We start from the raw sequence: 15136 nt of genomic DNA on the forward strand, positions 1-15136 counted from the left end.
TAAACAAAGACGTAATTTACGAGCAGACATAGTAATGTCATAAGAAGATTGAATTACTTTCGCACAAAATGCTCGGTTTACTACGAGACAACTCCATGTAGCTTCCTCAGTAAGGCTTCAAGAAATAATGTCCTCACACGTACGGGTTTACAATTTAATCCTGTCAGTGTAAAGTTTGCATGATTAGATCGATACCATTTCTCGAGGATCTGCATTTAGATAGTGTAAGAAAGGTGACGTGGCTTTATTACGTATGCAAGGAGTGTGAGACGCTGTCAGATATCTTCCCACGTGTTTCAGCCTGCGGCACGAAGCGCAGCATTTGCATGCACACACACGAAATTTTCCTGCTTCCTTTCTAGCGATAATCGTGGACAATGAGCGGGGGTTAAATATATTCTAAAACCCCCTGGCAATTGGTGAGAGGGCATCTCAGGTTATTCCAGTTAATACTGTGTTCTTGAATTAGATATGAAAACTGACAAATTATCATAAAGTATTAAGATGTGATCACATCAGACGCGTTCATATGTATGTATATTTACCACTTTACGTGTCTCTTCATATTCGGGGATGAAGTGAGATAGAATTATATATGATATTTTACTGCCGGTTGCCCTACCTGACGCCAACCTCATCTGACGCGATAATGAAGAAGAAGAAGAAGATGAAAGGAATGATGGTGAATGTAATTGAGTAAGTAGGAGATGGGAATCGTCTGTGACCTATGAATAGGAACTTTTCCTGCATTTGCCTGAAAGTTTAAATAGGAAGCCACAGAAAACCATTATTAGTACAGGCGATGGTGAGGTACGAACCCTTTTTTTTTGCAAGTTGCTTTACGTCGCACCGACACAGATAGGTCTTATGGCGACGATGGTACAGGAAAGGGCTAGGACTGGGAATGAAGTGGCCGTGGCCTTAATTAAGGTACAGCCCCAGCATTTGCCTGGTGTGAAAATGGGAAACCACGGAAAACCATCTTCAGGGCTACCGACCCACTATCTCCCGAATACTGGATACTGGCCGCACTTAAGCGACTGCAGCTATCGAGCTCGGTAAAGGGTTCGAACCCACTCGTCTCCCGAATTCAGAGCTTGGTTCAATGCGCGCAGTACGTAAACACGGGCGGCCACTCCGCTCATGTAGAGGCGAATGCCTATCTGCAACATACAACGTAAAAGACCACATGTGCAAATGACAGATTAGATAAAGAAATTGACTGTCAATCACAAACCACACGGTTCGTAATTTGTGTTTACTTTATTAATCTTTACAAGTCAAACTCGTCCGCCTCTGTGGTGTAGTGGTTAGTGTGATTAGCTGCCACCCCCGGAGGCCCGGGTTCGATTCCCGGCTCTACCACGATATTTGAAAAGTGGTACGAGGGCTGGAACGTGGTCCACTCAGCCTCGGGAGGTCAACTGAGTAGAGGGGGTTCGACTCACCTCAACCATCCTCGAAGTGGTTTTCCGTGTTTCCCCACTTCTCCTCCAGGCGAATGCCGGGATGGTACCTAACATTAGGCCACGGCCGATTCCTTCCCTCTTCCTTGTCTATCCCTTCCAATCTTCCCATCCCCCACAAGGACCCTGTTCAGCATAGCAGGTGAGGCCGCCTGGGCGAGGTACTGGTCCTCCTCCCCAGTTGTATCCCCCGACCCAATGTCTCACGCTCCAGGACATTGCCCTTGAGGCGGTAGAAGTGGGATCCCTCGCTGAGTCAGAGGGGAAAACCAACCCTGGAGGATAAACAGATTAAGATAAGATAAGACAAGTCAAACTCATCGAGAATTTCAAAATGTTTACAGTAAATAAATTAATGTCCGCCTCTGTGGTGTAGTGGTTAGTGCGATAAGCAGCCGACATCGGAGGCCCGGGGGTCGATTCCCGGCTTTGCCACGAAATTTGATAAGTGGTACAATGACTGAAACGGGGTCCATTCAGCCTCGGGAGGTACACTGAGTAGAAGGGGGTTCGATTCCCTCCTCAGCCATCCTCGAAGTGGTTTTCCGTGGTTTCCCAGTTCTCCTCCAGGCAAATGCCGGGATGGTACCTAACTAGAGGACACGGCCGCATTCTTCCCTCTTCCTTATCTATCCCTTCTAATCATCCCATTAGCCCCACAAGACTTCTGTACGGCATGTCAGGTGAGGCCGCCTGGTCGAGGCACTTGTCTTCCTTCCCAGTTGTTTCCCCCGGCCTAAAATCTCACGCTCCAATAGACTGCCCTTGATGTGGTAGAAGTGGGATCCCTCGCTGAGTCCGATGGATAAACCAAACCTGGACTCTAAACGGATTAAGAAAGGAAAAATATCTTCGAACTAGAGAAGAGGCACATCGATTTGCCCAAGATGTCGGCATGAGACGTATCGACATGATTTCCATTGGCCGCAATACGTATTATCGACCCAACATTATGCAATTGGAGGAGCCTCCGTGGCTCAGACGGCAGCGCGTCGGCCTCTCACCGCTGGATACCGTGGTTCAAATCCCGGTCACTCCATGTGAGATTTGTGCTGGACAAAGCGGAGGCGGGACAGGTTTTTCTCCGGGTACTCCGGTTTTCCCTGTCATCTTTCATTCCAGCAACACTCTCCATTCTCATTTCATAGCATCTATCATTCATTAATAATTCACTTTGGGAGTGGCGACCCCATCGTACTAACAGCCTACATCTGCTTCATTCATTACATCCCTGACCCGGTCAATGACTGGAAAACAGGTTGTAGGTTTTCATTTTCATTATGCAATGGATCTTAATAATAATGCTGTATATAACTACTTTTACGGAACGCTCACCATTCAGCCAGGAGGTGGAAAATGCCACCTAGGCGTTGATCATATCTTATTGCAAACATATACAGGCTACGATCTCAGTGACGTCAATTTTACTGAGTAGAGTGCTCACCTTCTGACACCAATTCAATTTGACGAATTCAATCCCAGCTCGGTTCGGTGGTATTTGAAGGTACTAAAGTCGGTAGCTTTATCAAAACGTAAGAAAACACCTGTGGGGAAAAAAAAATTGCGGTACCTGGGCTTCTCCGAAAACCGAAATGTGGAGGACCTGAATTAAATAGGTCCCCTTCTACAACTTTTCCCACAGCTGTGGGGTCGCGGATGCGAACTGTGTCGCTGTGTTGATTTGGCCCTGTTTTACTGCTGGATGTCCTTCCTGACGCCAACCCCAATTGGTGGGATTTAATTCTGTGGTGGTGAATATCAAGAGGTGAGTGTTGGGGTGAACACAAACACCCAGTCCTCGAGCCAAAATAGTTATTCAGATGAGATTAAAATCCCCGATTATTCCGGGAATCGAACCCTGGACCCTCTGAACCGAATGGCTGACCATTCAGCCGTGGGGTAGAACCACGCAACTTCTCTAACATTAGTTGTATTCATTGCTAGACGGAGGGTTGGAGCCAAAAGCACTCTTCCTGTTTGTTCGTAGAGTATTTGCCAGAGGCTTTGACTTAACAGATAGATCATAGCTCATGTTGTCATCACAATATTGAGGTAGTCGTGGTAGTGATTCTTCTTTTATGAGTAAGTACAGCTAGGTAACGATCAACACGGTGTTCACCGGGAAACTTGGCGTGCGGTTAGGAGCACGCAGTAATGAATTTATTTTTCCGGGAGATAGCGGGTTCGAACCCCACTGTCGGCAGCACTGAAGATGGTTTTCCGTAGTTTCCCATTCCCACATCAGACAAATGCTTGGGCTGTACGTTAATTAGGGCCACGGCTGCTTCTTTCCCACTGCTAAGATTTTCCTACCCATGGTCGACATAAAACCTATCTGTGTCGGTGCGGCGTAAAGCAAAATTGAAAAGAAACAAGCAAACAAACTCGGTGTTCATTCTTTGAAGACCGGGCGAGTTGGCCGTGCGCGTAGAGGCGCGCGGCTGTGAGCTTGCATCCGGGAGATAGTAGGTTCGAATCCCACTATCGGCAGCCCTGAAGATGGTTTTCCGTGGTTTCCCATTTTCACACCAGGCAAATGCTGGGGCTGTACCTTAATTAAGGCCATGGCCGCTTCCTTCCAACTCCTAGGCCTTTCCTACCCCATCGTCGCCATAAGACCTATCTGTGTCGGTGCGACGTAAAGCCCCTAGCAAAAAAAAAGCATTCTTTGAAGTCACCAGTACAACAGTTAACTTTAGTTCATGGTGTTGATTAAGTGTGTACCTACAGTACCGTACAAGTATTTTTAAGTGTACTTTGTCATTTGGTAATCTCTTGATGCTTGTTGTTTAAAGGGGCCTGACATCTAGGTCATTGGCCCTTTGGTAATCTCCGAGATAGATGAAGTATTGATGGATCATCAATCATAAATCATTATAAACATAAATAGTAGCGTTCATGGTCTTGGGGTAGGCAGATAGGCATTGAAGCTTCAGTTAGATAAGCTTGAGATTTTAAATTTGACGTGAGGGCTGGTGCACTGTGTATTCAGCATCTACCGTCTATCTTTAGTGTCTATATTTCTTCCTGTTACTTTGTGTTTAGGTGGCAAGCGGCTAATGAACTACGTTGCGTAGCCCATCAAGTTTGAGTAAACTCAGTGAGAGGAATGAGGATCATTATTTCATCTTAGAAATCCCCTGTGTTTAGGCTAGTATTCGAATGGTGGCCACCTAATTTAAAAGCCTCGGGTGATAACAGTTGGGTTAAACATAGTCGTAAATCTTGCATGAATTCCTATAGGATTGGTTGAAATTATAACGTTACGCTAATCGAAAGCAATTTTTAATGTATTATTTATTGATCTCCTTTCGTTACCATGATACCATGCGTTGTTTTGATGTTTCATATTACTTTTCGTTTTCATACAAACTTTGGTTGTAATATTTTAAAGTGTAACTTATATTTTTCATTTGATTACAACGCTCCACTAACTGAAGTAGTCATTGCCATTGTGATAATTCCCAAGTGCAAAATATGTACATAACACAATTTTACATCCATCTACTACTACTTACTTACTTACTTCATCTGCTTACCCTCCAGTACCTCGCTCAGGCGGCCTCACCTGCTATGCTGAACAGGGGCCTTGGTGCGGGATGGGAAGATTGGAAAGGATAGACAAGGAAGAGGGAAGGAAGCAGCCGTGGCCTTAAGTTAGGTACCATCCCGGCATTTGCCTGGAGGAGAAGTGAGAAACCACATAAAACCACTTCCAGGATGGCTGAGGTGGGAATCGAACCCACCTCTACTCAGTTGACCTCCCAAGGCTGGATGGACCCCGTTCCAGCCCTCGTACCACTTTTCAAATTTCGTGGCAGAGCCGAGAATCGAACCCGGGCCTCCGGGGGTGGCAGCTATTCACAATAACCACTACACCACAGAGGCGGACCGCTGCCCAATCTACCACAACTTAATACCAGCTCAGGATGCATGTAAGTGCAACGTAGCTGCGGCACTAATAAAGTTTCCCAGTTCCGGTCTCTACTGTTACGGATTTCAAGTTCAATATGCGCACTAAAATGAGACAGATTTAGCATTTTCAAGACAACTATAAAGAGAAATGGGTTCATATCCCACCCTATAATAAAGTACATGACCGTAGTAACGCCACTTCACCTCCTAGAGAATATCAGTGTGATACCTAACATAGAGAATGCGGTCACATCTTCCTTGATAATAATAATAATAATAATACTAATATTTATAATATAACTAACTACTACTGACTACTAACTAATCTTGCGGTTTCCGAAGACACGGAATAACCAGAATTTTGCCCCGCATGAACTCTTTCACGTGTAAGGAAATTTATCGACTTGAACACATTCCAATATTCCGGACTAAGCGTGGATTGAACCAGTTAATTAGGACTCCGAAGATTAGCTCTTGCACCGTCTGAGGCACTCAACCTGGAAAATTCCTGTTAACCAAAAGACATTTTGCCATAAAGGACGGTAGTAAAGCAAAGGTCCGCCTCTGTGGTGTAGTGGTTAGCGTTATTAGCTGCCACCCCTGGAGGTCCAGGTTCGATTTCCGGCTCTGCCACGAAATTTGAAAAGTGGCATGAGGTATGGAACGGGGTCCACTCAACCTGTGGAGGTCAACTGAGTAGAGGTGGGTTCGATTCCCACCTCAGCCATCCTGGAAGTGGTTTTCCGTGGTTTCCCACTTCTCCTCCAGGAAAATGCCGGGATGGTACCTCACTTAAGGCCACGGCCGCTTCCTTCCCTCTTCCTTGCCTATCCCATCCAATCTTCCCATCCCTCCACGAGGCCCCTGTTCAGGAAAGCAGGTGAGGCCGCCTGGGCGAGGTACTGGTCATTCTCCCCAGTCGTATCTCCCGACCCAAAGTCTGAAACTCCAGGACACTGCCCTTGAGGCAGTAGAGGTGGGATCCCTCGCTGAGTCCGAGGGAAAATCCGACCCTGGAGGGTAAACAGATTAAAAAGAAGAAGTAAAGCAAAGGCCGCAGACAGCGAAACCACGCAGCTCCCTGCGAAGAATGAGGTCAAAAATAATATTGTGAAAGAAGTTTAGATCATTTGAATCTAAAAGAATCCTATAGTGTTCCACAATTGGAAATTTTCTAAAATATTCCCCCTGCTTGTGGTAATTTTCCGGTGAGTTATGGAGAGAATATAGGAAACGATTACGTGATTTCCGAATGAAGACATGTAAGGGTGTAAGACTCGTACCACGCATGACCGAGCATTGTCCTGTAACCTAAGCACATAAGCACAGCGTGAGCGCCGGCTCTCTATGCTGGGGAGGCTCCTCGTCTTCTTCAGGTTGTTCGCAGTAGATGTTTGCCGTAATGGCTTGTCCCTTGGGAACCAGCACAAATACAGAATTCTCCTTGCACTCAACCCTCCACCTACATACCCCCTCCCCCAACACACACACACACATACACACACACACACACACACACACACACACACACACACACACAGAGTACAATGTCCATGCATTGGTGGTTCTGGAAAGTGGTAGGGGAAGAACATAGGATTAACCAACTGTGCGACATTTAAGATTGCTCTACATTGCCCATCCTTAATGAGAGGTCACATGAAGTAATCATATGTCCAAAACGACGAAGACTTCTGTGATTACCTGGCGAGTTGGCAGTGCGGTTAGGGGCGCGCAGCTGTGAGCTCGCATGCGGGAGATAGCGGGGTCGAGCCCCACTGTCGGCAGCTCTGAAGATGGTTTTCCGTGGTTTCCCATTTCACACCTGGCAAATTCTGGGGCTGTACCTTAATGAAGGCCACGGCCGATTCCTTCCCATTCCTAGGCCTTTCCTAGCCCAACATCGCAATAAGACCTATCTGTGTCAGTGCGACGTAAATCAAAAAGTAAATATATAATTATCGGGGATATTAGGGTGGCGGGGGTGGGGAGCCGTGTGATTAGGGTCGCTGAGAAAGCTCGTTCCGCAAATCCATCCCCGAAAGACCAGATTTGATACCAAATAAAGAAAATATTCACACTCTGCATTTACGGAGGTCGAGTCATAAGTCACGGCAACTATTTTTTTCTCGCGAACAGGAAACAACACGGAAAATATAAGATATGCATTTGGAGACGTACGGCATGTACTTGCGTACTCTCATAATGCTGATATAGACGACAGAGTGAACTATTGATTTTCAAAATTTCACCGACGTTGTCCAGGATTAAATACACGATATTGGGCACATGAATCTAATTCGTTGACAATTCAGACTCCATTCCCCATTCGTTATCTCATTTGTTAATCGGTGAGGAAAGCAATGGGAAACCACCTCACTCCTCATTTCCCTAGTATGCCTCTTCAGCGACGCCTAGGCTGTCTATGATAGCCTTTGGTGGAGCTGTGGGGGATCAGACCAGCCTTCGGGCTGAATACCCAAAATACATACATTTATTAATATGCCACATTAGAAAGACTAGGTCTATACATTTCCCGTTCCAGTAAATATTTTGAATATTGTTGCTGGTTGTTCGATAATCTACAGATATATTTCTTAAATGAAAGCTTTCTTCAGCTTATCCCTGACTTGGAGCGTAAACGCCGAGTAGCATCGTCACTTACTTCTCACCATTCCGGCGTGGCTCGAGTTTCGAGCAACGCATGTAAGATTTTTGAAACGAAATTTTACCTCCCTGAATTTCGGATCACCGGGCGAGGGGGCCGTATGGTGTGGAGTGCACAGCTGTGAGCTTGTAACCGGGAGAGGGCCGATGACCTTCGATGTTAGGCCCCTTTAAACAACAAGCATCATCATCATCATCAGTAACCGGGAGATGGGAGGTTTGAACCCCACTGTCGGCAGCCCTGAAGATGGTTTTCCTTGGTTTACCATTTTCACACCAGGTAAATATATCTTAATTAAGACCAATGCCGCTTCCTTCCCAATCCTAGCCGTTTCCTATTCCACAGTCGGTACGACGTAACCAAATTGTAAACAAATAATAATAACTTCGGATTCCAATTAAAAATGGAGGTCCGGGGGCTATGGTTACAATGTCAGATGTCAAGTAAAACTGCAAGATTGGTTGCTTGGTTGCTTTCTTGCTTCTACATCCTATATCCCAAATATTTCGAGAGTCACTGTACTTTCTGTAATATTCTTGAGATATCCTAAATGATAAACCCCTTGTTTATAGATGCATTGCCCCTATACAATTCACTATACGTACACAACACCTGCACCAGTGAGAGAGACTGTGAGTGAGAGATTATCCTCTGCAATCGCTAGGGCAGTTACTGGCTAATGCTATTTCTCAAATCCTAAAGAACCTCACCCAAGCCCATTCCAGAAATAATCATCGGTATATTCACTCAATCAATCAATCAATACTGATCTGCATTTAGGGCAGTCGCCCGGGTAGCAGATTCCCTATCTGTTGTTTCCTAGCCTTTTCCTAAATGATTTCAAAGAAATCGGAAATTTATTGAACATCTCCCTTGGTAAATTATTCAAATCCCTAACTCCCCTTCCTATAAAAGAATATTTGCCCCAGTTTGTCCTCTTGAATTCCAACTTTATCTTCATATTCTGATCTTTCCTTCTTTTATAAACGCCACTCAAACTTATTCGTCTACTAATGTCATTCCATGCCATCTCTCCGCTGACAGCTTGGAACATACCACTTAGTCGAGCAGCTCTCCTTCTTTCTCTCAGTTCTTCCCAGCCCAAACTTTGCAACATTTTTGTAACGCTACTATTTTGTCGTAAATCACCAAGCACAAATCGAGCTGCTTTTCTTTCGATTTTTTCCAGTTCTTGAATCAGGTAATCCTGGTGAGGGTCCCATACAATGGAACCATACTCTAGTTGGGGTCTTACCAGAGACTTACATGCCCCCTCCTTTACATCCTTACTACAACCCCTAAACACCCTCATAACCATGTGCAGAGATCTGTACCCTGTTTTACAATCCCATTTATGTGATTACCCCAATGAAAATCTTTCCTTATATTAACACCTAGATACCTACAACGAACCCCAAAAGGAACTTTCACCCCATCAACGCAGTAATTAAAACTGAGATGCCTTTTCCTATTTGTGAAACTCACAACCTGACTTTTAACCCCGTTTATCAACATACCATTGCCTGCTGTCCATCTCACAACATTTTCGAGGTCACATTGCAGTTGCTCACAATTTTGAACTTATTTATTACTCTATAGAGAATAACATCATCCGCAAAAAGCCTTACCTCTGATTCCACTCCTTCACTCATATCATTTATATATATAAGAAAACATAAAGGTCCGGTAATACTTTCTTGAGGAATTCCTCTCTTAATTATTACAGGGTCAGATAAAGCTTCACCTACTCTAATTCTCTGAGATCTTTTTTCTAGAAATATAGCAGCCCATTCAGTCACTCTTTTGTCTAGTCCAATTGCACTCATTTTTGCCAGTAGTCTCCCATGATCCACCCTATCAAATGCTTTAGACAGGTCAATCGCGACACAGTCCATTTGACCTCCTGAATCCAAGATGTCTGCTATATCTTGCTGGAATCCTACAAGTTGGGCTTCAGTGGAATAACCTTTCCTAAAACCAAACTGCCTTCTATCAAACCAGTTATTAGTTTCACAAACATGTCTGATATAATCAGAAATAATGCCTTCCCAAGGCTTACATGCAATGCATGTCAAACTTACTGGCCTGTAATTTTCAGCTTTATGTCTATCACCCTTTCCCTTATACACAGGGGCTACTATAGCAACTCTCCATTCATCTGGTATAGCTCCTCCGACCAAACAATAATCAAATAAGTACTTCAGATATGGTACTATATCCCAACCCATAGCGCCTGCTGCCATTTTCTGATGGTTGTAGTACTTGTACGTCTCTCTCATGGCATAGACCAGAGCAAAATGCAGCTTCCACCCAAGACTCAGCCTCGTTTATGGCTTTGGCAGTTTGGAAGCTGCTGAGGTCTGAGTGTGCTGAGTAATGACATATGGAGCGGACTCAGTGAGGGATCCCACCTCTACCGCCTCAAGGACAGTACCCTGGAGCTTGAGACTATGGGTCAGGGATACAACTAGGAAGGAGGACCAGTACCTTCATGGCATAGACCAGAGCAAAATGCAGCTTCCACCCAAGACTCAGCCTCGTTTATGGCTTTGGCAGTTTGGAAGCTGCTGAGGTCTGAGTGTGCTGAGTAATGACATATGGAGCGGACTCAGTGAGGGATCCCACCTCTACCGCCTCAAGGACAGTACCCTGGAGCTTGAGACTATGGGTCAGGGATACAACTAGGAAGGAGGACCAGTACCTTGCCCAGGCGGTCTCACCTGGTATGTTATTGTGCATCTCGATGTTGTGAATGATGATACTCACAGGGCCACTCATGATGAAATAACACTTTCTGACCCAGTCAGGAAAGCAATGGCAAAAATTATCCTCATTTTTCCAAGTATGCCTCATTTTAGTCTCCCTATAACATTTGTGGTGATAATTGAGGGTCAAGCCAGCGTTAAGGTTGATAACCCAATAGGCAAGTTCACAGTTATTGAGATCAGAATGACGTCAGTTAAGGAATTATTTATGTTCTCTAACCATTAATACCTGGGGCTCATAACCGTACAGCCCAAAGGTAGGAAATAAAGTGGCAAAATAATTTATGCTATTTATAACCGTCCGTTATTCCACTGATATACGTTAGTATTGGCTGTCATGTGAATCACGTGCCAACTGTTTTTTCATTAATATCAGTTTTCGTAAGTGCATCACTTCTCACACAAAGCAGTACTCTATTCGTCCCAGTCCTGTTTTGTATCCTTATAATAAGGAAATATATTATCAAGGGAAAAGAAGGGAAAGGCAATGAATTATAACGTCGATGATGTGTATTATCTGACGAAAAATTAATGGACAGAACATATCGATGGCTTTCTTTTAAAACCTTTTGTGTCCCAATGCTCTTCCTAACCATTATATTCCTTAAGACTGGTCACGCATCCCAGCCATCAGAATAAGTTTCTTTGTGTTAATTTCTTTCTTTCTTTCTTTCTTTTTTTCTTTCTTAATCTGCTTACCCTCCAGGGTTGGTTTTTCCCTCAGACTCAGTGAGGGGTCCCATCTCTACCGCTTCAAGGAGAGTGTCCTGGAGCTTCAGACTCTGGGTCAGGGATAAAACAGGGGAGGAGGACCAGTACCTCGCCCAGGCGGCCTCACCTGCTATGCTGAACAGGGGCCTTGTGAGGGGATGAGAAGATCGGAAGGGATAGACGAGGAAGAGGGAAGGAAGCGGCTGCGGCCTTAAGTTAGGTACCATCCCGGCATTTGCCTGGAGGAGAAGTGGGAAACCACGGAAAACCACTTCGAGGATGGCTGAGGAAGGAATCGAATCTCCCTCTACTCAGTTGACCACCCGAGTCTGAGTGGACCCCGTTCCAGCCCTCGTACCTCTTTTCAAATTTCGTGGCTGAGCCGGAATACGAACCCGGGCCTCCGGGGGTGGCAGCTAATCACACTAATCCCTGCAGCACAGAGGCGGACTTTGTGTTCATTTTCCTTTGCTAATGTGTAAACAAAATGAACCTTAAATACATTATACTGGAGGAGTGCGTAAATTCGCCATGTAAACATCCCTACAATACGCTGTGGTGAGGTCAACTTTCCCTTACACGTTAGCATGGGAAAATAAACACAAAGACATTTTTTCTGATGGACTGCAATAATAAATATGACCAGTCTTAATGAATGGGTAGGAACATCATTGAGATATACGAGGTTGTAAAAGAATGCTATCCGTATAGAACAGCTTAACTGGAGGTTGCGATGATCTGAATAGATTTTGTCATAAAAGTTTATTTCAAAGTAAACTATGTTTTGTGCAAGGAAGTCATTTTACTATAAAAATTGTGTCTCTGCGTCAAGCATCAATTTTATAACATTCTAGACCTATTGTCTTCGATATTCTGTAGTTCAGGTAATAGGTAATTGTCTATCTTTATGCTACGTAGTATTTGACGGTATTTGAAAAGAGTGAGTTTCATTTGTTGACAGATAGCGACTTGCGGAATGACAATAAGTTGAGTTGGTGGGTCGAACATGTTACGAGACTATCGCACGGGACTTTACAGGGGTTATTTATAATACAGTCACGTCTTGTATTACAGTCTTATCAGAGACTCTGCAAATCAGAATTTCAGCGATGAATATATGGACGTACGAAGAATATCATAAGAGACGCGATGCGAAAGCTTACGTCCGAGTGGCCATATAATTTATCACTCAAACAGCAATTAAGTATATTATTTCATTATATCTCACATTCGCTATAATTCTTATTAATTTTAATAGGTTTTCCTTTAAAGAATATTAAGAAGATAGGGAGGTATCAATTTTCATGTGTGCTGGTAAACAAGATATTTATGAATGGAACGTGCTGTCCAATCAATGAATGTAATGTTTGCACGTCAATTGGCTATTGTTTATATTTATGGTTCCTTGTTCGACTCTAACTAATACTCTTTAATTGAAATTTTTCATTACGTTCATATGATCACATTAAATCTGAATGCGATTTCAACTGCTATGATATTGTTTTTTCTTTAAAAATAATATTTAGAGAAAATTGGATTTGAAATACGATGAGACACCTATTTGTATTCGGAACCCCAATATTGTTACCTGTCACTTTCGTATCCCGTTTCTTATAAATATATTATACGTAAAATTAACTATGGGACGAAGAATGGTTCATTTAGACCATTCATTTCGTGTCTTTCAGAAAACTAAGTATCTTATTAAAGTGCTAAGTTCAGCAATACTTGCACGGCTATGAATCTTTATTTCTTCTATATCTTTACTTTCAGCTAGAAATACATATGATAAGAATATACCAAACAGGAAATATATTCAAATGAACTAAACACCTGTGGTTGAATGTCTTAATGATGAATTCTGTGTAAATAACTCTGTGTACGTTGATATTTTTTGCCCACACAATTAACCGAATTAACGATAACAACATTTTGAAAACAAGATTCAATTCTGTAAACACTCTACAGTTCTTTATCTCTACTTTTCGTGTTATTATTAATTTTAAAATGATTAGTATTCTTTATAGGTCTAGATTTGAGAGAAATCTGTAATCAAACAATTTATTCAAATACATCAAACTCGTCATTTTGTCTCTAAGTACGGTCTTCAATGAACCACTACGTGTTATTGTTAAATTCTAGGTGTTACTGAATATTAAAGTTGGAAAAGTTAAGATTGAGGTAAGAATAATTGCACTGAAATAGATGTAATGTTATATGAACTATCTTGAATCAAATATCATTTGTGAAGTACGCGAAATTTACTTTTCAAGACAAGTTTCCACTTTCTTTTCGAAAAATGATCATTCTTGCACTTTTTCTGATTGAGTGGGTTTTAGAAACCACAATTTGGTACAACCCAAGAAACGTTTTCGCTGAAGAAGGGGTGCGGATCTAAGCTAGCGTGTGCAAGGCATGGCAGCGTGCTTACCTGGTGGTGGAGTGTCGCGATGTAGCGAGGTTGATCAGGTGTCGGTGCCGACTGCAGCTCATGAGCTCGCGCCTCTACACCAAACCTTATAGTCCCGCCGCGCGAGTGCACTGTTACGTCACGATTCCCTTAGCCAATCGCTGGGCAGCGTCACTTCGCGTCGCCTCGCGTCCCCTACCCCTTCCCCAGCTACATCGATAAGTCCAGCAAGAGCACCGTGGGTGAGCGTGAGTGATATACCCAGTTCACCTCCCCCCTCCCACCTACCAAATTGTTCGGTTACACACTTGATTAAGGACGCGGACTTCCTCCTCCAGTTACATTTTTCTCATTACCAAACAAGTTGTTGGGATTACTTTGAAGTTAAGAGATAATTCATAAAGTTCAAAACAAAATGCACATTTAACTTTGCTCAGTTCCTCCCTTATTCAGCATATTTAAAGGATTTATGAACAGGAAATATGAATTAAAAGTTAATTATATTTACCAACCCATTATCAATTGGTCAAAGCCTTGGTAGTAGAACTTTTTCACGTGAAATTTTATTTCTGTGTCTTATTTAAATATAATTATTGTTTATTTACGTACTTTCTGATGTACGAGCCACTAATGTATCACAGAACAGTACATATGTCTAACTCCTTAGCTGAATGGTCGGCGTAGTGTCCTTCCGTTCAGAAGGCCGGGATTTCTGTTCTTGGTCGGACCGGGGATATTACCCACGTCTGATTAATTCTCCTGGCTTGCATAATTGGTCTGATATACACAAAAAAACATCAAACATGACACTACCGACCTAAGGTTATTAGAATACTTAACACGTAGGTCATTTCGGAAATGTGCACTGTCACTGGTCTGCATCCCGTACTGTAATCGGGAAGAACACAAATGCCGTCTTTAACATCCTCCAACCATAATTTCTGGATAAAGGCAGTGTTTTAAAGATGTCTTCCACTTACCTAGTCCAATGAAATACTTTGGTGGCTTCGATTGTATTTCTAAATCACTAATATTCTTCACGGTACATAGAAAAAATGTGAATGCGGCCGATGAAATTCATAATGTTACAGATAGATACCTTTGCAAACGTGACTTAGACTTGTTTATTATTTAAACTAAATCGCCCCAGTACGAATACGAATTTCTTACAATGTAATATTTGTCGTGATATTAAATTAATAAC

General features: G+C 43.1%; 1 protein-coding gene across 1 annotated transcript in view; it reads right to left on the reverse strand.

Moving 5' to 3' along the window:
- Positions 1–14037, reverse strand: part of Tk (Tachykinin) — a 1255732-nt gene extending 1241695 nt beyond the window's left edge. Inside the window, exon 1 of the mRNA XM_067142375.2 lies at positions 13954–14037. The gene's annotated coding sequence lies outside the window, so the exon portion shown is untranslated. The remainder of the gene's footprint in view (positions 1–13953) is intronic.
- Positions 14038–15136: the final 1099 nt, after the last annotated feature.

Source organism: Anabrus simplex, chromosome 2 (genome assembly GCF_040414725.1).
Source record: "Anabrus simplex isolate iqAnaSimp1 chromosome 2, ASM4041472v1, whole genome shotgun sequence".
NCBI classification, from domain to species: Eukaryota; Metazoa; Arthropoda; class Insecta; order Orthoptera; family Tettigoniidae; genus Anabrus; species Anabrus simplex.